A 22,214-nucleotide genomic window follows, 5' to 3' on the forward strand; every position below is an offset into this window, starting at 1 on the left:
GGGGCTCAGCAGAAGCCTACGTGAGTCTTGCGTCCACCGAGAGGCCCTCTGAGAAGTACATAGACAACAAGGGTGTGCTTCAGCAAGACCGCCAGCAAGGCGGGCCGCTGCCCACAGACAGGAACAGCCATGGCGCCTGCCTCCCATGCTCGCACCCTGGCATCCTGCCTACACAGGTCCCCACTGCAAACTCTTTGTGTCACCCAAGGTGACAGTGGCTGGGCCTCAGGCTGCTTTCCTTAGGCAGCTTCACCTACAAACACATGGGCAGCACGCCCGCCAAACGAGGTGGGCAGCACACGCACCCACGGGCCCTCAGAGCCATGGGGCCTGCGTGCTCCTCTCACACAAAGGGCACCTCGACCATCTCAACAATGACAGAGCTCACAGCCCAATGCTGGCCTCCAACCTTCAGCACCACGATGGGCAACAACTGCCCCAAGGCACTCCCAGGGTTGCTGCGGGCCCAGGGAACAGCCCCCGCCTCCCTTGACAGCACACCCAGCTCCATGGGCAGGTCCTTCCTCACTCAACCCAAACATGCTCACAACCTCACCCTTCAACTCCACTACACACTCGGCTGTCCCGCCTGGGGAACCTCACCACACGCAGGGAAGTGACACAGCACTGGTCTGCAGGCAGCTTTGCAAATGCCCCACCTGCCGCCAGGGGGACACACAACCACTACACCCCAACACGCCCAACAATTCCTTCTCCATGGTCTTTCGCACTGCTGACCCCAGCCCGAGGCTCGCCTGGGCACAACCTGCCAAAAACGGGTGCTTGGACACATGGCATCCCAATACCCATGGCGGCCAACACCCAACACATGCCTTCATCAACACAACACCAGATACAGCACAGGGCTCAGAAGGGCACCTCCACCCGACACTGTGGAAGCAACCCTCGGGCGCCAAGGCTCAGGACCAATGGCTTGTTCAGGGAACACCACAGGCGTGCGCACCACTCACACACACCCCTCCATCAACACCCACAACCACATACCAACACAAACACAAACACACCGACACTGCCACAACCTCCTCAGGTTCGGCCCCTCACCGGCTTCCCTTCCCCACTCATAGCACCCGCACCACAAGCGCTCTGCTGCCCACGCACAACCCTCTCACCACACCTCCCCAGCAGGCTGGTCCTCCAAGGGGGGGCTTGCCCTTGGGCTCACCCTGGGGCTGGCAGCCACCTCAACCCTTGCCCATGGACCCTCACTCCTATGCTCCCCACTAGAGGCAATGTGCTGGACCTCAGTCACGATGAGAACGACGGTAGTGAGTTTTCACTCATTTTGTTCAGCTTTTCCAAGGAATGTTTGACGGTGGAGTCATCATCGATCCAAGCACACCCCAAAGTGCTGGCAGCACAACAACGCAGGCTGGCATCGGGCACAGCCGATGGCCTCCGGCCCCTGCAGAGGCCTGCAGAGGCCAGGGACAAAGCCTGCACCGCCATAGCACAAGCATCCACTCTCGCAGTGGAGCCCAGGCGCGGCCACCTCAGGACAACATGCCCCCAACTCCCGCAGGACTCTGAAGCGCTAGGGGACACGTCCCCACCACCCACCCTGGCTCTGCCACTGCTTACCATCCGTAAGGATTCAGGCACTTCCAGCCCAACACGGGCTCCCTGCATGCCAGCCACCCACAGGGATTCCTCTCCAAAGCACAAGCACAGATCTGCTGGCACTCCACAAGCCACGCCGATGGCAGACACGCTCCCTGCCAAGTACACACACAGCACAGGCAAGCTTCAGGACCCAGGCAGCTCCACAGGGCAGAGCTGCTGGCCCAAGGAGGCCCGCTGTGGCACACTCCCTCGCACATCCCCTTTCTCCAACCCTCACATACTTTTCCCAGAGCAAAGGCTCTGCCCACACCACAAGGAAAGCACTCCATCACCTGGCCCACGCTGGGACCCATGTTGGGTTTCAGTTTGCTGCCCTCTCCGTGTGCTCTTGCTGTGGCCTGGGGCTAGCTGGCAGCAGCATCTGTGTGTCCGGGTCCACGGACCCAGCATCCATGGACAGGGAGGCGCAGGGGTGCACTCGCCACCCACTGCATTCCTGCCTGCCTGCCTGCACTGCAGCCCAGAGAGTGGCTCCGCCAACCCCAAGCTTCCTGCCATGTCAGTACTGCCCCAGGACACCAGCTGGAAGCACTTCACAGGCAATCCCGACCCAACCAGCCTGGGCAGCACCCTTGAGTCAGGCCTTCGGCCTTGTGTCTCTTCTGCTGCAAGGATGTGGGCACAGAGCTGCAAGGATGCTGCTCACAGGGATCACGCCCCAGGCCGTGCTGTGGGCTTTAGGCTCTCTCATCCGGGACCCAGGGCACACCCGTGTCCTGCACACACCTGGCTGGACACCCTGGGTCACCTGTGCCCTCCCCAAGAGGCCAACACCTCTGTCCTCTGGCCTGGATGCCCCAAGTCTCAACTCCCGCCCACCCAGCACTCAGCTACCCACGGACACACTAGGGCACATGGGAACCCTCGGCATGAGTGCTGCCACGCCAGCCCTTGGGTCACAAGCCCAGCGCTGCAGGATCACCATTAGCCTAGCCCTGCTGGGGCTCCTCACGCCTACTCTCTGCACGGGGCAATGTGCTGGACCTCAGTCACGATGAGAACGACGGTATGGGGTTTTCACTCATTTTGTTCAGCTTCCAAGGAATGTATTTGCGGGAGTCATCATCGATCCAAGCACATGCCAACACGCTGGCAGGGGAGCATGGCAGGCTGTGCAAGGGGAGGCAAGCCCGGGGGCCTCAAAGACCTTCAAGAGCCAGCAGAGTCCAAAGAAACAAGGCCCGTGGGGCCGTGGGCTCTCACCCTTGAGCCCAGCAAGGCTTCCCTGGCATCTTGGCAGGTCTCCGCAGGAATCCTTAGGGGCAGTGCAGGGCCTCTGGCCCTGGGGATGCTTACCAGCCTCGGAGCTCCGCTGGCATTGGCCCAGCGCAGGCCATGGTGCTTCCGGCATTCACTGCTGCCTCTGGGGCTCAGCAGAAGCCTACGTGAGTCTTGCGTCCACCGAGAGGCCCTCTGAGAAGTACATAGACAACAAGGGTGTGCTTCAGCAAGACCGCCAGCAAGGCGGGCCGCTGCCCACAGACAGGAACAGCCATGGCGCCTGCCTCCCATGCTCGCACCCTGGCATGCTGCCTACACAGGTCCCCACTGCAAACTCTTTGTGTCACCCAAGGTGACAGTGGCTGGGCCTCAGGCTGCTTTCCTTAGGCAGCTTCACCTACAAACACATGGGCAGCACGCCCGCCAAACGAGGTGGGCAGCACACGCACCCACGGGCCCTCAGAGCCATGGGACCTGCGTGCTCCTCTCACACAAAGGGCACCTCGACCATCTCAACAATGACAGAGCTCACAGCCCAATGCTGGCCTCCAACCTTCAGCACCACGATGGGCAACAACTGCCCCAAGGCACTCCCAGGGTTGCTGCGGGCCCAGGGAACAGCCCCCGCCTCCCTTGACAGCACACCCAGCTCCATGGGCAGGTCCTTCCTCACTCAGCCCAAACATGCTCACAACCTCACCCTTCAACTCCACTACACACTCGGCTGTCCCGCCTGGGGAACCTCACCACACGCAGGGGAGTGACACAGCACTGGTCTGCAGGCAGCTTTGCAAACGCCCCACCTGCCGCCAGGGGGACACACAACCACTACACCCCAACACGCCCAACAATTCCTTCTCCATGGCCTTTCGCACTGCTCACCCCAGCCCGAGGCTCGCCTGGGCACAGACCTATCAACCTGCCAAAAACGGGTGCTTGGCCACATGGCATCCCAATACCCATGGCGGCCAACACCCAACACATGCCTTCATCAACACAACACCAGATACAGCACAGGGCTCAGAAGGGCACCTCCACCCGACACTGTGGAAGCAACCCTCGGGCGCCAAGGTTCAGGACCAATGGCTTGTTCAGGGAACACCACAGGCGTGCGCACCACTCACACACACCCCTCCATCAACACCCACAACCACATACCAACACAAACACAAACACACCGACACTGCCACAACCTCCTCAGGTTCGGCCCCTCACCGGCTTCCCTTCCCCACTCATAGCACCCGCACCACAAGCGCTCTGCTGCCCACGCACAACCCTCTCACCACACCTCCCCAGCAGTCTGGTCCTCCAAGGGGGGGCTTGCCCTTGGGCTCACCCTGGGGCTGGCAGCCACCTCAACCCTTGCCCATGGACCCTCACTCCTATGCTCCCCACTAGAGGCAATGTGCTGGACCTCAGTCACGATGAGAACGACGGTAGTGAGTTTTCACTCATTTTGTTCAGCTTTTCCAAGGAATGTTTGACGGTGGAGTCATCATCGATCCAAGCACACCCCAAAGTGCTGGCAGCACAACAACGCAGGCTGGCATCGGGCACAGCCGATGGCCTCCGGCCCCTGCAGAGGCCTGCAGAGGCCAGGGACAAAGCCTGCACCGCCATAGCACAAGCATCCACTCTCGCAGTGGAGCCCAGGCGCGGCCACCTCAGGACAACATGCCCCCAACTCCCGCAGGACTCTGAAGCGCTAGGGGACACGTCCCCACCACCCACCCTGGCTCTGCCACTGCTTACCATCCGTGAGGATTCAGGCACTTCCAGCCCAACACGGGCTCCCTGCATGCCAGCCACCCACAGGGATTCCTCTCCAAAGCACAAGCACAGATCTGCTGGCACTCCACAAGCCACGCCGATGGCAGACACGCTCCCTGCCAAGTACACACACAGCACAGGCAAGCTTCAGGACCCAGGCAGCTCCACAGGGCAGAGCCGCTGGCCCAAGGAGGCCCGCTGTGGCACGCTCCCTCGCACATCCCCTTTCTCCAACCCTCACATACTTTTCCCAGAGCAAAGGCTCTGCCCACACCACAAGGAAAGCACTCCATCACCTGGCCCACGCTGGGACCCATGTTGGGTTTCAGTTTGCTGCCCTCTCCGTGTGCTCTTGCTGTGGCCTGGGGCTAGCTGGCAGCAGCATCTGTGTGTCCGGGTCCACGGACCCAGCATCCATGGACAGGGAGGCGCAGGGGTGCACTCGCCACCCACTGCATTCCTGCCTGCCTGCCTGCACTGCAGCCCAGAGAGTGGCTCCGCCAACCCCAAGCTTCCTGCCATGTCAGTACTGCCCCAGGACACCAGCTGGAAGCACTTCACAGGCAATCCCGACCCAACCAGCCTGGGCAGCACCCTTGAGTCAGGCCTTCGGCCTTGTGTCTCTTCTGCTGCAAGGATGTGGGCACAGAGCTGCAAGGATGCTGCTCACAGGGATCACGCCCCAGGCCGTGCTGTGGGCTTTAGGCTCTCTCATCCGGGACCCAGGGCACACCCGTGTCCTGCACACACCTGGCTGGACACCCTGGGTCACCTGTGCCCTCCCCAAGAGGCCAACACCTCTGTCCTCTGGCCTGGATGCCCCAAGTCTCAACTCCCGCCCACCCAGCACTCAGCTACCCACGGACACACTAGGGCACATGGGAACCCTCGGCATGAGTGCTGCCACGCCAGCCCTTGGGTCACAAGCCCAGCGCTGCAGGATCACCATTAGCCTAGCCCTGCTGGGGCTCCTCACGCCTACTCTCTGCACGGGGCAATGTGCTGGACCTCAGTCACGATGAGAACGACGGTATGGGGTTTTCACTCATTTTGTTCAGCTTCCAAGGAATGTATTTGCGGGAGTCATCATCGATCCAAGCACATGCCAACACGCTGGCAGGGGAGCATGGCAGGCTGTGCAAGGGGAGGCAAGCCCGGGGGCCTCAAAGACCTTCAAGAGCCAGCAGAGTCCAAAGAAACAAGGCCCGTGGGGCCGTGGGCTCTCACCCTCGAGCCCAGCAAGGCTTCCCTGGCATCTTGGCAGGTCTCCGCAGGAATCCTTAGGGGCAGTGCAGGGCCTCTGGCCCTGGGGATGCTTACCAGCCTCGGAGCTCCGCTGGCATTGGCCCAGCGCAGGCCATGGTGCTTCCGGCATTCACTGCTGCCTCTGGGGCTCAGCAGAAGCCTACGTGAGTCTTGCGTCCACCGAGAGGCCCTCTGAGAAGTACATAGACAACAAGGGTGTGCTTCAGCAAGACCGCCAGCAAGGCGGGCCGCTGCCCACAGACAGGAACAGCCATGGCGCCTGCCTCCCATGCTCGCACCCTGGCATGCTGCCTACACAGGTCCCCACTGCAAACTCTTTGTGTCACCCAAGGTGACAGTGGCTGGGCCTCAGGCTGCTTTCCTTAGGCAGCTTCACCTACAAACACATGGGCAGCACGCCCGCCAAACGAGGTGGTCAGCACACGCACCCACGGGCCCTCAGAGCCATGGGACCTGCGTGCTCCTCTCACACAAAGGGCACCTCGACCATCTCAACAATGACAGAGCTCACAGCCCAATGCTGGCCTCCAACCTTCAGCACCACGATGGGCAACAACTGCCCCAAGGCACTCCCAGGGTTGCTGCGGGCCCAGGGAACAGCCCCCGCCTCCCTTGACAGCACACCCAGCTCCATGGGCAGGTCCTTCCTCACTCAGCCCAAACATGCTCACAACCTCACCCTTCAACTCCACTACACACTCGGCTGTCCCGCCTGGGGAACCTCACCACACGCAGGGGAGTGACACAGCACTGGTCTGCAGGCAGCTTTGCAAACGCCCCACCTGCCGCCAGGGGGACACACAACCACTACACCCCAACACGCCCAACAATTCCTTCTCCATGGCCTTTCGCACTGCTCACCCCAGCCCGAGGCTCGCCTGGGCACAGACCTATCAACCTGCCAAAAACGGGTGCTTGGCCACATGGCATCCCAATACCCATGGCGGCCAACACCCAACACATGCCTTCATCAACACAACACCAGATACAGCACAGGGCTCAGAAGGGCACCTCCACCCGACACTGTGGAAGCAACCCTCGGGCGCCAAGGTTCAGGACCAATGGCTTGTTCAGGGAACACCACAGGCGTGCGCACCACTCACACACACCCCTCCATCAACACCCACAACCACATACCAACACAAACACAAACACACCGACACTGCCACAACCTCCTCAGGTTCGGCCCCTCACCGGCTTCCCTTCCCCACTCATAGCACCCGCACCACAAGCGCTCTGCTGCCCACGCACAACCCTCTCACCACACCTCCCCAGCAGTCTGGTCCTCCAAGGGGGGGCTTGCCCTTGGGCTCACCCTGGGGCTGGCAGCCACCTCAACCCTTGCCCATGGACCCTCACTCCTATGCTCCCCACTAGAGGCAATGTGCTGGACCTCAGTCACGATGAGAACGACGGTAGTGAGTTTTCACTCATTTTGTTCAGCTTTTCCAAGGAATGTTTGACGGTGGAGTCATCATCGATCCAAGCACACCCCAAAGTGCTGGCAGCACAACAACGCAGGCTGGCATCGGGCACAGCCGATGGCCTCCGGCCCCTGCAGAGGCCTGCAGAGGCCAGGGACAAAGCCTGCACCGCCATAGCACAAGCATCCACTCTCGCAGTGGAGCCCAGGCGCGGCCACCTCAGGACAACATGCCCCCAACTCCCGCAGGACTCTGAAGCGCTAGGGGACACGTCCCCACCACCCACCCTGGCTCTGCCACTGCTTACCATCCGTGAGGATTCAGGCACTTCCAGCCCAACACGGGCTCCCTGCATGCCAGCCACCCACAGGGATTCCTCTCCAAAGCACAAGCACAGATCTGCTGGCACTCCACAAGCCACGCCGATGGCAGACACGCTCCCTGCCAAGTACACACACAGCACAGGCAAGCTTCAGGACCCAGGCAGCTCCACAGGGCAGAGCTGCTGGCCCAAGGAGGCCCGCTGTGGCACGCTCCCTCGCACATCCCCTTTCTCCAACCCTCACATACTTTTCCCAGAGCAAAGGCTCTGCCCACACCACAAGGAAAGCACTCCATCACCTGGCCCACGCTGGGACCCATGTTGGGTTTCAGTTTGCTGCCCTCTCCGTGTGCTCTTGCTGTGGCCTGGGGCTAGCTGGCAGCAGCATCTGTGTGTCCGGGTCCACGGACCCAGCATCCATGGACAGGGAGGCGCAGGGGTGCACTCACCACCCACTGCATTCCTGCCTGCCTGCCTGCACTGCAGCCCAGAGAGTGGCTCCGCCAACCCCAAGCTTCCTGCCATGTCAGTACTGCCCCAGGACACCAGCTGGAAGCACTTCACAGGCAATCCCGACCCAACCAGCTTGGGCAGCACCCTTGAGTCAGGGCTTCGGCCTTGTGTCTCTTCTGCTGCAAGGATGCGGGCACAGAGCTGCAAGGATGCTGCTCACAGGGATCACGCCCCAGGCCGTGCTGTGGGCTTTAGGCTCTCTCATCCGGGACCCAGGGCACACCCGTGTCCTGCACACACCTGGCTGGACACCCTGGGTCACCTGTGCCCTCTCCAAGAGGCCAACACCTCTGTCCTCTGGCCTGGATGCCCCAAGTCTCAACTCCCGCCCACCCAGCACTCAGCTACCCACGGACACACTAGGGCACACTAGGGCACATGGGAACCCTCGGCATGAGTGCTGCCACGCCAGCCCTTGGGTCACAAGCCCACCGCTGCAGGATCACCATTAGCCTAGCCCTGCTGGGGCTCCTCACGCCTACTCTCTGCACGGGGCAATGTGCTGGACCTCAGTCACGATGAGAACGACGGTATGGGGTTTTCACTCATTTTGTTCAGCTTCCAAGGAATGTATTTGCGGGAGTCATCATCGATCCAAGCACATGCCAACACGCTGGCAGGGGAGCATGGCAGGCTGTGCAAGGGGAGGCAAGCCCAGGGACCTCAAAGACCTTCAAGAGCCAGCAGAGTCCAAAGAAACAAGGTCCGTGGGGCCGTGGGCTCTCACCCTCGAGCCCAGCAAGGCTTCCCTGGCATCTTGGCAGGTCTCCGCAGGAATCCTTAGGGGCAGTGCAGGGCCTCTGGCCCTGGGGATGCTTACCAGCCTCGGAGCTCCGCTGGCATTGGCCCAGCGCAGGCCATGGTGCTTCCGGCATTCACTGCTGCCTCTGGGGCTCAGCAGAAGCCTACGTGAGTCTTGCGTCCACCGAGAGGCCCTCTGAGAAGTTCATAGACAACAAGGGTGTGCTTCAGCAAGACCGCCAGCAAGGCGGGCCGCTGCCCACAGACAGGAACAGCCATGGCGCCTGCCTCCCATACTCGCACCCTGGCATGCTGCCTACACAGGTCCCCACTGCAAACTCTTTGTGTCACCCAAGGTGACAGTGGCTGGGCCTCAGGCTGCTTTCCTTAGGCAGCTTCACCTACAAACACATGGGCAGCACGCCCGCCAAACGAGGTGGTCAGCACACGCACCCACGGGCCCTCAGAGCCATGGGGCCTGCGTGCGCCTCTCACACAAAGGGCACCTCGACCATCTCAACAATGACAGAGCTCACAGCCCAATGCTGGCCTCCAACCTTCAGCACCACGATGGGCAACAACTGCCCCAAGGCACTCCCAGGGTTGCTGCGGGCCCAGGGAACAGCCCCCGCCTCCCTTGACAGCACACCCAGCTCCATGGGCAGGTCCTTCCTCACTCAGCCCAAACATGCTCACAACCTCACCCTTCAACTCCACTACACACTCGGCTGTCCCGCCTGGGGAACCTCACCACACGCAGGGGAGTGACACAGCACTGGTCTGCAGGCAGCTTTGCAAACGCCCCACCTGCCGCCAGGGGGACACACAACCACTACACCCCAACACGCCCAACAATTCCTTCTCCATGGCCTTTCGCACTGCTCACCCCAGCCCGAGGCTCGCCTGGGCACAGACCTATCAACCTGCCAAAAACGGGTGCTTGGCCACATGGCATCCCAATACCCATGGCGGCCAACACCCAACACATGCCTTCATCAACACAACACCAGATACAGCACAGGGCTCAGAAGGGCACCTCCACCCGACACTATGGAAGCAACCCTCGGGCGCCAAGGCTCAGGACCAATGGCTTGTTCAGGGAACACCACAGGCGTGCGCACCACTCACACACACCCCTCCATCAACACCCACAACCACATACCAACACAAACACAAACACACCGACACTGCCACAACCTCCTCAGGTTCGGCCCCTCACTGGCTTCCCTTCCCCACTCATAGCACCCACACCACAAGCGCTCTGCTGCCCACGCACAACCCTCTCACCACACCTCCCCAGCAGTCTGGTCCTCCAAGGGGGGGCTTGCCCTTGGGCTCACCCTGGGGCTGGCAGCCACCTCAACCCTTGCCCATGGACCCTCACTCCTATGCTCCCCACTAGAGGCAATGTGCTGGACCTCAGTCACGATGAGAACGACGGTAGTGAGTTTTCACTCATTTTGTTCAGCTTTTCCAAGGAATGTTTGATGGTGGAGTCATCATCGATCCAAGCACACCCCAAAGTGCTGGCAGCACAACAACGCAGGCTGGCATCGGGCACAGCCGATGGCCTCCGGCCCCTGCAGAGGCCTGCAGAGGCCAGGGACAAAGCCTGCACCGCCATAGCACAAGCATCCACTCTCGCAGTGGAGCCCAGGCGCGGCCACCTCAGGACAACATGCCCCCAACTCCCGCAGGACTCTGAAGCGCTAGGGGACACGTCCCCACCACCCACCCTGGCTCTGCCACTGCTTACCATCCGTAAGGATTCAGGCACTTCCAGCCCAACACGGGCTCCCTGCATGCCAGCCACCCACAGGGATTCCTCTCCAAAGCACAAGCACAGATCTGCTGGCACTCCACAAGCCACGCCGATGGCAGACACGCTCCCTGCCAAGTACACACACAGCACAGGCAAGCTTCAGGACCCAGGCAGCTCCACAGGGCAGAGCTGCTGGCCCAAGGAGGCCCGCTGTGGCACACTCCCTCGCACATCCCCTTTCTCCAACCCTCACATACTTTTCCCAGAGCAAAGGCTCTGCCCACACCACAAGGAAAGCACTCCATCACCTGGCCCACGCTGGGACCCATGTTGGGTTTCAGTTTGCTGCCCTCTCCGTGTGCTCTTGCTGTGGCCTGGGGCTAGCTGGCAGCAGCATCTGTGTGTCCGGGTCCACGGACCCAGCATCCATGGACAGGGAGGCACAGGGGTGCACTCGCCACCCACTGCATTCCTGCCTGCCTGCCTGCACTGCAGCCCAGAGAGTGGCTCCGCCAACCCCAAGCTTCCTGCCATGTCAGTACTGCCCCAGGACACCAGCTGGAAGCACTTCACAGGCAATCCCGACCCAACCAGCCTGGGCAGCACCCTTGAGTCAGGCCTTCGGCCTTGTGTCTCTTCTGCTGCAAGGATGTGGGCACAGAGCTGCAAGGATGCTGCTCACAGGGATCACGCCCCAGGCCGTGCTGTGGGCTTTAGGCTCTCTCATCCGGGACCCAGGGCACACCCGTGTCCTGCACACACCTGGCTGGACACCCTGGGTCACCTGTGCCCTCCCCAAGAGGCCAACACCTCTGTCCTCTGGCCTGGATGCCCCAAGTCTCAACTCCCGCCCACCCAGCACTCAGCTACCCACGGACACACTAGGGCACATGGGAACCCTCGGCATGAGTGCTGCCACGCCAGCCCTTGGGTCACAAGCCCACCGCTGCAGGATCACCATTAGCCTAGCCCTGCTCGGGCTCCTCACGCCTACTCTCTGCACGGGGCAATGTGCTGGACCTCAGTCACGATGAGAACGACGGTATGGGGTTTTCACTCATTTTGTTCAGCTTCCAAGGAATGTATTTGCGGGAGTCATCATCGATCCAAGCACATGCCAACACGCTGGCAGGGGAGCATGGCAGGCTGTGCAAGGGGAGGCAAGCCCGGGGGCCTCAAAGACCTTCAAGAGCCAGCAGAGTCCAAAGAAACAAGGCCCGTGGGGCCGTGGGCTCTCACCCTCGAGCCCAGCAAGGCTTCCCTGGCATCTTGGCAGGTCTCCGCAGGAATCCTTAGGGGCAGTGCAGGGCCTCTGGCCCTGGGGATGCTTACCAGCCTCGGAGCTCCGCTGGCATTGGCCCAGCGCAGGCCATGGTGCTTCCGGCATTCACTGCTGCCTCTGGGGCTCAGCAGAAGCCTACGTGAGTCTTGCGTCCACCGAGAGGCCCTCTGAGAAGTACATAGACAACAAGGGTGTGCTTCAGCAAGACCGCCAGCAAGGCGGGCCGCTGCCCACAGACAGGAACAGCCATGGCGCCTGCCTCCCATACTCGCACCCTGGCATGCTGCCTACACAGGTCCCCACTGCAAACTCTTTGTGTCACCCAAGGTGACAGTGGCTGGGCCTCAGGCTGCTTTCCTTAGGCAGCTTCACCTACAAACACATGGGCAGCACGCCCGCCAAACGAGGTGGTCAGCACACGCACCCACGGGCCCTCAGAGCCATGGGACCTGCGTGCTCCTCTCACACAAAGGGCACCTCGACCATCTCAACAATGACAGAGCTCACAGCCCAATGCTGGCCTCCAACCTTCAGCACCACGATGGGCAACAACTGCCCCAAGGCACTCCCAGGGTTGCTGCGGGCCCAGGGAACAGCCCCCGCCTCCCTTGACAGCACACCCAGCTCCATGGGCAGGTCCTTCCTCACTCAGCCCAAACATGCTCACAACCTCACCCTTCAACTCCACTACACACTCGGCTGTCCCGCCTGGGGAACCTCACCACACGCAGGGGAGTGACACAGCACTGGTCTGCAGGCAGCTTTGCAAACGCCCCACCTGCCGCCAGGGGGACACACAACCACTACACCCCAACACGCCCAACAATTCCTTCTCCATGGCCTTTCGCACTGCTCACCCCAGCCCGAGGCTCGCCTGGGCACAGACCTATCAACCTGCCAAAAACGGGTGCTTGGACACATGGCATCCCAATACCCATGGCGGCCAACACCCAACACATGCCTTCATCAACACAACACCAGATACAGCACAGGGCTCAGAAGGGCACCTCCACCCGACACTGTGGAAGCAACCCTCGGGCGCCAAGGTTCAGGACCAATGGCTTGTTCAGGGAACACCACAGGCGTGCGCACCACTCACACACACCCCTCCATCAACACCCACAACCACATACCAACACAAACACAAACACACCGACACTGCCACAACCTCCTCAGGTTCGGCCCCTCACCGGCTTCCCTTCCCCACTCATAGCACCCACACCACAAGCGCTCTGCTGCCCACGCACAACCCTCTCACCACACCTCCCCAGCAGTCTGGTCCTCCAAGGGGGGGCTTGCCCTTGGGCTCACCCTGGGGCTGGCAGCCACCTCAACCCTTGCCCATGGACCCTCACTCCTATGCTCCCCACTAGAGGCAATGTGCTGGACCTCAGTCACGATGAGAACGACGGTAGTGAGTTTTCACTCATTTTGTTCAGCTTTTCCAAGGAATGTTTGACGGTGGAGTCATCATCGATCCAAGCACACCCCAAAGTGCTGGCAGCACAACAACGCAGGCTGGCATCGGGCACAGCCGATGGCCTCCGGCCCCTGCAGAGGCCTGCAGAGGCCAGGGACAAAGCCTGCACCGCCATAGCACAAGCATCCACTCTCGCAGTGGAGCCCAGGCGCGGCCACCTCAGGACAACATGCCCCCAACTCCCGCAGGACTCTGAAGCGCTAGGGGACACGTCCCCACCACCCACCCTGGCTCTGCCACTGCTTACCATCCGTGAGGATTCAGGCACTTCCAGCCCAACACGGGCTCCCTGCATGCCAGCCACCCACAGGGATTCCTCTCCAAAGCACAAGCACAGATCTGCTGGCACTCCACAAGCCACGCCGATGGCAGACACGCTCCCTGCCAAGTACACACACAGCACAGGCAAGCTTCAGGACCCAGGCAGCTCCACAGGGCAGAGCCGCTGGCCCAAGGAGGCCCGCTGTGGCACGCTCCCTCGCACATCCCCTTTCTCCAACCCTCACATACTTTTCCCAGAGCAAAGGCTCTGCCCACACCACAAGGAAAGCACTCCATCACCTGGCCCACGCTGGGACCCATGTTGGGTTTCAGTTTGCTGCCCTCTCCGTGTGCTCTTGCTGTGGCCTGGGGCTAGCTGGCAGCAGCATCTGTGTGTCCGGGTCCACGGACCCAGCATCCATGGACAGGGAGGCGCAGGGGTGCACTCACCACCCACTGCATTCCTGCCTGCCTGCCTGCACTGCAGCCCAGAGAGTGGCTCCGCCAACCCCAAGCTTCCTGCCATGTCAGTACTGCCCCAGGACACCAGCTGGAAGCACTTCACAGGCAATCCCGACCCAACCAGCTTGGGCAGCACCCTTGAGTCAGGGCTTCGGCCTTGTGTCTCTTCTGCTGCAAGGATGCGGGCACAGAGCTGCAAGGATGCTGCTCACAGGGATCACGCCCCAGGCCGTGCTGTGGGCTTTAGGCTCTCTCATCCGGGACCCAGGGCACACCCGTGTCCTGCACACACCTGGCTGGACACCCTGGGTCACCTGTGCCCTCCCCAAGAGGCCAACACCTCTGTCCTCTGGCCTGGATGCCCCAAGTCTCAACTCCCGCCCACCCAGCACTCAGCTACCCACGGACACACTAGGGCACACTAGGGCACATGGGAACCCTCGGCATGAGTGCTGCCACGCCAGCCCTTGGGTCACAAGCCCACCACTGCAGGATCACCATTAGCCTAGCCCTGCTGGGGCTCCTCACGCCTACTCTCTGCACGGGGCAATGTGCTGGACCTCAGTCACGATGAGAACGACGGTATGGGGTTTTCACTCATTTTGTTCAGCTTCCAAGGAATGTATTTGCGGGAGTCATCATCGATCCAAGCACATGCCAACACGCTGGCAGGGGAGCATGGCAGGCTGTGCAAGGGGAGGCAAGCCCGGGGACCTCAAAGACCTTCAAGAGCCAGCAGAGTCCAAAGAAACAAGGCCCGTGGGGCCGTGGGCTCTCACCCTCGAGCCCAGCAAGGCTTCCCTGGCATCTTGGCAGGTCTCCGCAGGAATCCTTAGGGGCAGTGCAGGGCCTCTGGCCCTGGGGATGCTTACCAGCCTCGGAGCTCCGCTGGCATTGGCCCAGCGCAGGCCATGGTGCTTCCGGCATTCACTGCTGCCTCTGGGGCTCAGGAGAAGCCTACGTGAGTCTTGCGTCCACCGAGAGGCCCTCTGAGAAGTTCATAGACAACAAGGGTGTGCTTCAGCAAGACCGCCAGCAAGGCGGGCCGCTGCCCACAGACAGGAACAGCCATGGCGCCTGCCTCCCATACTCGCACCCTGGCATGCTGCCTACACAGGTCCCCACTGCAAACTCTTTGTGTCACCCAAGGTGACAGTGGCTGGGCCTCAGGCTGCTTTCCTTAGGCAGCTTCACCTACAAACACATGGGCAGCACGCCCGCCAAACGAGGTGGGCAGCACACGCACCCACGGGCCCTCAGAGCCATGGGGCCTGCGTGCTCCTCTCACACAAAGGGCACCTCGACCATCTCAACAATGACAGAGCTCACAGCCCAATGCTGGCCTCCAACCTTCAGCACCACGATGGGCAACAACTGCCCCAAGGCACTCCCAGGGTTGCTGCGGGCCCAGGGAACAGCCCCCGCCTCCCTTGACAGCACACCCAGCTCCATGGGCAGGTCCTTCCTCACTCGGCCCAAACATGCTCACAACCTCACCCTTCAACTCCACTACACACTCGGCTGTCCCGCCTGGGGAACCTCACCACACGCAGGGAAGTGACACAGCACTGGTCTGCAGGCAGCTTTGCAAATGCCCCACCTGCCGCCAGGGGGACACACAACCACTACACCCCAACACGCCCAACAATTCCTTCTCCATGGCCTTTCGCACTGCTCACCCCAGCCCGAGGCTCGCCTGGGCACAACCTGCCAAAAACGGGTGCTTGGCCACATGGCATCCCAATACCCATGGCGGCCAACACCCAACACATGCCTTCATCAACACAACACCAGATACAGCACAGGGCTCAGAAGGGCACCTCCACCCGACACTGTGGAAGCAACCCTCGGGCGCCAAGGCTCAGGACCAATGGCTTGTTCAGGGAACACCACAGGCGTGCGCACCACTCACACACACCCCTCCATCAACACCCACAACCACATACCAACACAAACACAAACACACCGACACTGCCACAACCTCCTCAGGTTCGGCCCCTCACCGGCTTCCCTTCCCCACTCATAGCACCCGCACCACAAGCGCTCTGCTGCCCACGCACAACCCTCTCACCACACCTCCCCAGCAGTCTGGTCCTCCAAGGGGGGGCTTGCCCTTGGGCTCACCCTGGGGCTGGCAGCCACCTCAACCCTTGCCCATGGACCCTCACTCCTATGCTCCCCACTAGAGGCAATGTGCTGGACCTCAGTCACGATGAGAACGACGGTAGTGAGTTTTCACTCATTTTGTTCAGCTTTTCCAAGGAATGTTTGACGGTGGAGTCATCATCGATCCAAGCACACCCCAAAGTGCTGGCAGCACAACAACGCAGGCTGGCATCGGGCACAGCCGATGGCCTCCGGCCCCTGCAGAGGCCTGCAGAGGCCAGGGACAAAGCCTGCACCGCCATAGCACAAGCATCCACTCTCGCAGTGGAGCCCAGGCGCGGCCACCTCAGGACAACATGCCCCCAACTCCCGCAGGACTCTGAAGCGCTAGGGGACACGTCCCCACCACCCACCCTGGCTCTGCCACTGCTTACCATCCGTGAGGATTCAGGCACTTCCAGCCCAACACGGGCTCCCTGCATGCCAGCCACCCACAGGGATTCCTCTCCAAAGCACAAGCACAGATCTGCTGGCACTCCACAAGCCACGCCGATGGCAGACACGCTCCCTGCCAAGTACACACACAGCACAGGCAAGCTTCAGGACCCAGGCAGCTCCACAGGGCAGAGCCGCTGGCCCAAGGAGGCCCGCTGTGGCACGCTCCCTCGCACATCCCCTTTCTCCAACCCTCACATACTTTTCCCAGAGCAAAGGCTCTGCCCACACCACAAGGAAAGCACTCCATCACCTGGCCCACGCTGGGACCCATGTTGGGTTTCAGTTTGCTGCCCTCTCCGTGTGCTCTTGCTGTGGCCTGGGGCTAGCTGGCAGCAGCATCTGTGTGTCCGGGTCCACGGACCCAGCATCCATGGACAGGGAGGCGCAGGGGTGCACTCGCCACCCACTGCATTCCTGCCTGCCTGCCTGCACTGCAGCCCAGAGAGTGGCTCCGCCAACCCCAAGCTTCCTGCCATGTCAGTACTGCCCCAGGACACCAGCTGGAAGCACTTCACAGGCAATCCCGACCCAACCAGCTTGGGCAGCACCCTTGAGTCAGGGCTTCGGCCTTGTGTCTCTTCTGCTGCAAGGATGCGGGCACAGAGCTGCAAGGATGCTGCTCACAGGGATCACGCCCCAGGCCGTGCTGTGGGCTTTAGGCTCTCTCATCCGGGACCCAGGGCACACCCGTGTCCTGCACACACCTGGCTGGACACCCTGGGTCACCTGTGCCCTCCCCAAGAGGCCAACACCTCTGTCCTCTGGCCTGGATGCCCCAAGTCTCAACTCCCGCCCACCCAGCACTCAGCTACCCACGGACACACTAGGGCACACTAGGGCACATGGGAACCCTCGGCATGAGTGCTGCCACGCCAGCCCTTGGGTCACAAGCCCAGCGCTGCAGGATCACCATTAGCCTAGCCCTGCTGGGGCTCCTCACGCCTACTCTCTGCACGGGGCAATGTGCTGGACCTCAGTCACGATGAGAACGACGGTATGGGGTTTTCACTCATTTTGTTCAGCTTCCAAGGAATGTATTTGCGGGAGTCATCATCGATCCAAGCACATGCCAACACGCTGGCAGGGGAGCATGGCAGGCTGTGCAAGGGGAGGCAAGCCCGGGGACCTCAAAGACCTTCAAGAGCCAGCAGAGTCCAAAGAAACAAGGTCCGTGGGGCCGTGGGCTCTCACCCTCGAGCCCAGCAAGGCTTCCCTGGCATCTTGGCAGGTCTCCGCAGGAATCCTTAGGGGCAGTGCAGGGCCTCTGGCCCTGGGGATGCTTACCAGCCTCGGAGCTCCGCTGGCATTGGCCCAGCGCAGGCCATGGTGCTTCCGGCATTCACTGCTGCCTTTGGGGCTCAGCAGAAGCCTACGTGAGTCTTGCGTCCACCGAGAGGCCCTCTGAGAAGTACATAGACAACAAGGGTGTGCTTCAGCAAGACCGCCAGCAAGGCGGGCCGCTGCCCACAGACAGGAACAGCCATGGCGCCTGCCTCCCATACTCGCACCCTGGCATGCTGCCTACACAGGTCCCCACTGCAAACTCTTTGTGTCACCCAAGGTGACAGTGGCTGGGCCTCAGGCTGCTTTCCTTAGGCAGCTTCACCTACAAACACATGGGCAGCACGCCCGCCAAACGAGGTGGTCAGCACACGCACCCACGGGCCCTCAGAGCCATGGGGCCTGCGTGCGCCTCTCACACAAAGGGCACCTCGACCATCTCAACAATGACAGAGCTCACAGCCCATGCTGGCCTCCAACCTTCAGCACCACGATGGGCAACAACTGCCCCAAGGCACTCCCAGGGTTGCTGCGGGCCCAGGGAACAGCCCCCGCCTCCCTTGACAGCACACCCAGCTCCATGGGCAGGTCCTTCCTCACTCAGCCCAAACATGCTCACAACCTCACCCTTCAACTCCACTACACACTCGGCTGTCCCGCCTGGGGAACCTCACCACACGCAGGGGAGTGACACAGCACTGGTCTGCAGGCAGCTTTGCAAACGCCCCACCTGCCGCCAGGGGGACACACAACCACTACACCCCAACACGCCCAACAATTCCTTCTCCATGGCCTTTCGCACTGCTCACCCCAGCCCGAGGCTCGCCTGGGCACAGACCTATCAACCTGCCAAAAACGGGTGCTTGGCCACATGGCATCCCAATACCCATGGCGGCCAACACCCAACACATGCCTTCATCAACAGAACACCAGATACAGCACAGGGCTCAGAAGGGCACCTCCACCCGACACTATGGAAGCAACCCTCGGGCGCCAAGGCTCAGGACCAATGGCTTGTTCAGGGAACACCACAGGCGTGCGCACCACTCACACACACCCCTCCATCAACACCCACAACCACATACCAACACAAACACAAACACACCGACACTGCCACAACGTCCTCAGGTTCGGCCCCTCACTGGCTTCCCTTCCCCACTCATAGCACCCACACCACAAGCGCTCTGCTGCCCACGCACAACCCTCTCACCACACCTCCCCAGCAGTCTGGTCCTCCAAGGGGGGGCTTGCCCTTGGGCTCACCCTGGGGCTGGCAGCCACCTCAACCCTTGCCCATGGACCCTCACTCCTATGCTCCCCACTAGAGGCAATGTGCTGGACCTCAGTCACGATGAGAACGACGGTAGTGAGTTTTCACTCATTTTGTTCAGCTTTTCCAAGGAATGTTTGACGGTGGAGTCATCATCGATCCAAGCACACCCCAAAGTGCTGGCAGCACAACAACGCAGGCTGGCATCGGGCACAGCCGATGGCCTCCGGCCCCTGCAGAGGCCTGCAGAGGCCAGGGACAAAGCCTGCACCGCCATAGCACAAGCATCCACTCTCGCAGTGGAGCCCAGGCGCGGCCACCTCAGGACAACATGCCCCCAACTCCCGCAGGACTCTGAAGCGCTAGGGGACACGTCCCCACCACCCACCCTGGCTCTGCCACTGCTTACCATCCGTGAGGATTCAGGCACTTCCAGCCCAACACGGGCTCCCTGCATGCCAGCCACCCACAGGGATTCCTCTCCAAAGCACAAGCACAGATCTGCTGGCACTCCACAAGCCACGCCGATGGCAGACACGCTCCCTGCCAAGTACACACACAGTACAGGCAAGCTTCAGGACCCAGGCAGCTCCACAGGGCAGAGCCGCTGGCCCAAGGAGGCCCGCTGTGGCACGCTCCCTCGCACATCCCCTTTCTCCAACCCTCACATACTTTTCCCAGAGCAAAGGCTCTGCCCACACCACAAGGAAAGCACTCCATCACCTGGCCCACGCTGGGACCCATGTTGGGTTTCAGTTTGCTGCCCTCTCCGTGTGCTCTTGCTGTGGCCTGGGGCTAGCTGGCAGCAGCATCTGTGTGTCCGGGTCCACGGACCCAGCATCCATGGACAGGGAGGCGCAGGGGTGCACTCGCCACCCACTGCATTCCTGCCTGCCTGCCTGCACTGCAGCCCAGAGAGTGGCTCCGCCAACCCCAAGCTTCCTGCCATGTCAGTACTGCCCCAGGACACCAGCTGGAAGCACTTCACAGGCAATCCCGACCCAACCAGCTTGGGCAGCACCCTTGAGTCAGGGCTTCGGCCTTGTGTCTCTTCTGCTGCAAGGATGCGGGCACAGAGCTGCAAGGATGCTGCTCACAGGGATCACGCCCCAGGCCGTGCTGTGGGCTTTAGGCTCTCTCATCTGGGACCCAGGGCACACCCGTGTCCTGCACACACCTGGCTGGACACCCTGGGTCACCTGTGCCCTCCCCAAGAGGCCAACACCTCTGTCCTCTGGCCTGGATGCCCCAAGTCTCAACTCCCGCCCACCCAGCACTCAGCTACCCACGGACACACTAGGGCACATGGGAACCCTCGGCATGAGTGCTGCCACGCCAGCCCTTGGGTCACAAGCCCACCGCTGCAGGATCACCATTAGCCTAGCCCTGCTGGGGCTCCTCACGCCTACTCTCTGCACGGGGCAATGTGCTGGACCTCAGTCACGATGAGAACGACGGTATGGGGTTTTCACTCATTTTGTTCAGCTTCCAAGGAATGTATTTGCGGGAGTCATCATCGATCCAAGCACATGCCAACACGCTGGCAGGGGAGCATGGCAGGCTGTGCAAGGGGAGGCAAGCCCGGGGACCTCAAAGACCTTCAAGAGCCAGCAGAGTCCAAAGAAACAAGGCCCGTGGGGCCGTGGGCTCTCACCCTCGAGCCCAGCAAGGCTTCCCTGGCATCTTGGCAGGTCTCCGCAGGAATCCTTAGGGGCAGTGCAGGGCCTCTGGCCCTGGGGATGCTTACCAGCCTCGGAGCTCCGCTGGCATTGGCCCAGCGCAGGCCATGGTGCTTCCGGCATTCACTGCTGCCTCTGGGGCTCAGCAGAAGCCTACGTGAGTCTTGCGTCCACCGAGAGGCCCTCTGAGAAGTACATAGACAACAAGGGTGTGCTTCAGCAAGACCGCCAGCAAGGCGGGCCGCTGCCCACAGACAGGAACAGCCATGGCGCCTGCCTCCCATACTCGCACTCTGGCATGCTGCCTACACAGGTCCCCACTGCAAACTCTTTGTGTCACCCAAGGTGACAGTGGCTGGGCCTCAGGCTGCTTTCCTTAGGCAGCTTCACCTACAAACACATGGGCAGCACGCCCGCCAAACGAGGTGGGCAGCACACGCACCCACGGGCCCTCAGAGACATGGGGTCTGCGTGCTCCTCTCACACAAAGGGCACCTCGACCATCTCAACAATGACAGAGCTCACAGCCCAATGCTGGCCTCCAACCTTCAGCACCACGATGGGCAACAACTGCCCCAAGGCACTCCCAGGGTTGCTGCGGGCCCAGGGAACAGCCCCCGCCTCCCTTGACAGCACACCCAGCTCCATGGGCAGGTCCTTCCTCACTCAGCCCAAACATGCTCACAACCTCACCCTTCAACTCCACTACACACTCGGCTGTCCCGCCTGGGGAACCTCACCACACGCAGGGGAGTGACACAGCACTGGTCTGCAGGCAGCTTTGCAAACGCCCCACCTGCCGCCAGGGGGACACACAACCACTACACCCCAACACGCCCAACAATTCCTTCTCCATGGCCTTTCGCACTGCTCACCCCAGCCCGAGGCTCGCCTGGGCACAGACCTATCAACCTGCCAAAAACGGGTGCTTGGCCACATGGCATCCCAATACCCATGGCGGCCAACACCCAACACATGTCTTCATCAACAGAACACCAGATACAGCACAGGGCTCAGAAGGGCACCTCCACCCGACACTGTGGAAGCAACCCTCGGGCGCCAAGGCTCAGGACCAATGGCTTGTTCAGGGAACACCACAGGCGTGCGCACCATTCACACACACCCCTCCATCAACACCCACAACCACATACCAACACAAACACAAACACACCGACACTGCCACAACCTCCTCAGGTTCGGCCCCTCACCGGCTTCCCTTCCCCACTCATAGCACC

At 61.4% G+C, this 22,214-nt stretch overlaps 14 non-coding genes across 14 annotated transcripts; all 14 read right to left on the reverse strand.

Annotated features, from left to right (window-relative positions):
- Nucleotides 1-1,257: 1,257 nt before the first annotated feature.
- On the reverse strand, nucleotides 1,258-1,352 carry LOC131480685 (small nucleolar RNA SNORD116). Its single transcript, XR_009245737.1, has one exon. It is a non-coding gene; the product is annotated as a small nucleolar RNA SNORD116 (small nucleolar RNA).
- Nucleotides 1,353-2,621: 1,269 nt separating this feature from the next.
- LOC131480640 (small nucleolar RNA SNORD116) lies at nucleotides 2,622-2,713 on the reverse strand. Its single transcript, XR_009245694.1, has one exon. It is a non-coding gene; the product is annotated as a small nucleolar RNA SNORD116 (small nucleolar RNA).
- A 1,559-nt stretch (nucleotides 2,714-4,272) lies between these two features.
- On the reverse strand, nucleotides 4,273-4,367 carry LOC131480686 (small nucleolar RNA SNORD116). Its single transcript, XR_009245738.1, has one exon. It is a non-coding gene; the product is annotated as a small nucleolar RNA SNORD116 (small nucleolar RNA).
- Nucleotides 4,368-5,636: 1,269 nt separating this feature from the next.
- LOC131480641 (small nucleolar RNA SNORD116) lies at nucleotides 5,637-5,728 on the reverse strand. Its single transcript, XR_009245695.1, has one exon. It is a non-coding gene; the product is annotated as a small nucleolar RNA SNORD116 (small nucleolar RNA).
- Nucleotides 5,729-7,287: 1,559 nt separating this feature from the next.
- On the reverse strand, nucleotides 7,288-7,382 carry LOC131480687 (small nucleolar RNA SNORD116). Its single transcript, XR_009245739.1, has one exon. It is a non-coding gene; the product is annotated as a small nucleolar RNA SNORD116 (small nucleolar RNA).
- Nucleotides 7,383-8,661: 1,279 nt separating this feature from the next.
- On the reverse strand, nucleotides 8,662-8,753 carry LOC131480642 (small nucleolar RNA SNORD116). Its single transcript, XR_009245696.1, has one exon. It is a non-coding gene; the product is annotated as a small nucleolar RNA SNORD116 (small nucleolar RNA).
- Nucleotides 8,754-10,312: 1,559 nt separating this feature from the next.
- On the reverse strand, nucleotides 10,313-10,407 carry LOC131480662 (small nucleolar RNA SNORD116). Its single transcript, XR_009245715.1, has one exon. It is a non-coding gene; the product is annotated as a small nucleolar RNA SNORD116 (small nucleolar RNA).
- Nucleotides 10,408-11,676: 1,269 nt separating this feature from the next.
- Nucleotides 11,677-11,768, reverse strand: LOC131480643 (small nucleolar RNA SNORD116). Its single transcript, XR_009245697.1, has one exon. It is a non-coding gene; the product is annotated as a small nucleolar RNA SNORD116 (small nucleolar RNA).
- Nucleotides 11,769-13,327: 1,559 nt separating this feature from the next.
- Nucleotides 13,328-13,422, reverse strand: LOC131480688 (small nucleolar RNA SNORD116). The gene has a single exon (XR_009245740.1). It is a non-coding gene; the product is annotated as a small nucleolar RNA SNORD116 (small nucleolar RNA).
- A 1,279-nt stretch (nucleotides 13,423-14,701) lies between these two features.
- Nucleotides 14,702-14,793, reverse strand: LOC131480644 (small nucleolar RNA SNORD116). Its single transcript, XR_009245698.1, has one exon. It is a non-coding gene; the product is annotated as a small nucleolar RNA SNORD116 (small nucleolar RNA).
- A 1,550-nt stretch (nucleotides 14,794-16,343) lies between these two features.
- On the reverse strand, nucleotides 16,344-16,438 carry LOC131480689 (small nucleolar RNA SNORD116). The gene has a single exon (XR_009245741.1). It is a non-coding gene; the product is annotated as a small nucleolar RNA SNORD116 (small nucleolar RNA).
- A 1,279-nt stretch (nucleotides 16,439-17,717) lies between these two features.
- Nucleotides 17,718-17,809, reverse strand: LOC131480645 (small nucleolar RNA SNORD116). The gene has a single exon (XR_009245699.1). It is a non-coding gene; the product is annotated as a small nucleolar RNA SNORD116 (small nucleolar RNA).
- Nucleotides 17,810-19,367: 1,558 nt separating this feature from the next.
- LOC131480690 (small nucleolar RNA SNORD116) lies at nucleotides 19,368-19,462 on the reverse strand. Its single transcript, XR_009245742.1, has one exon. It is a non-coding gene; the product is annotated as a small nucleolar RNA SNORD116 (small nucleolar RNA).
- Nucleotides 19,463-20,731: 1,269 nt separating this feature from the next.
- Nucleotides 20,732-20,823, reverse strand: LOC131480646 (small nucleolar RNA SNORD116). The gene has a single exon (XR_009245700.1). It is a non-coding gene; the product is annotated as a small nucleolar RNA SNORD116 (small nucleolar RNA).
- Nucleotides 20,824-22,214: the final 1,391 nt, after the last annotated feature.

This window comes from Ochotona princeps, chromosome 6, assembly GCF_030435755.1.
Source record: "Ochotona princeps isolate mOchPri1 chromosome 6, mOchPri1.hap1, whole genome shotgun sequence".
Lineage (NCBI taxonomy): Eukaryota > Metazoa > Chordata > Mammalia > Lagomorpha > Ochotonidae > Ochotona > Ochotona princeps.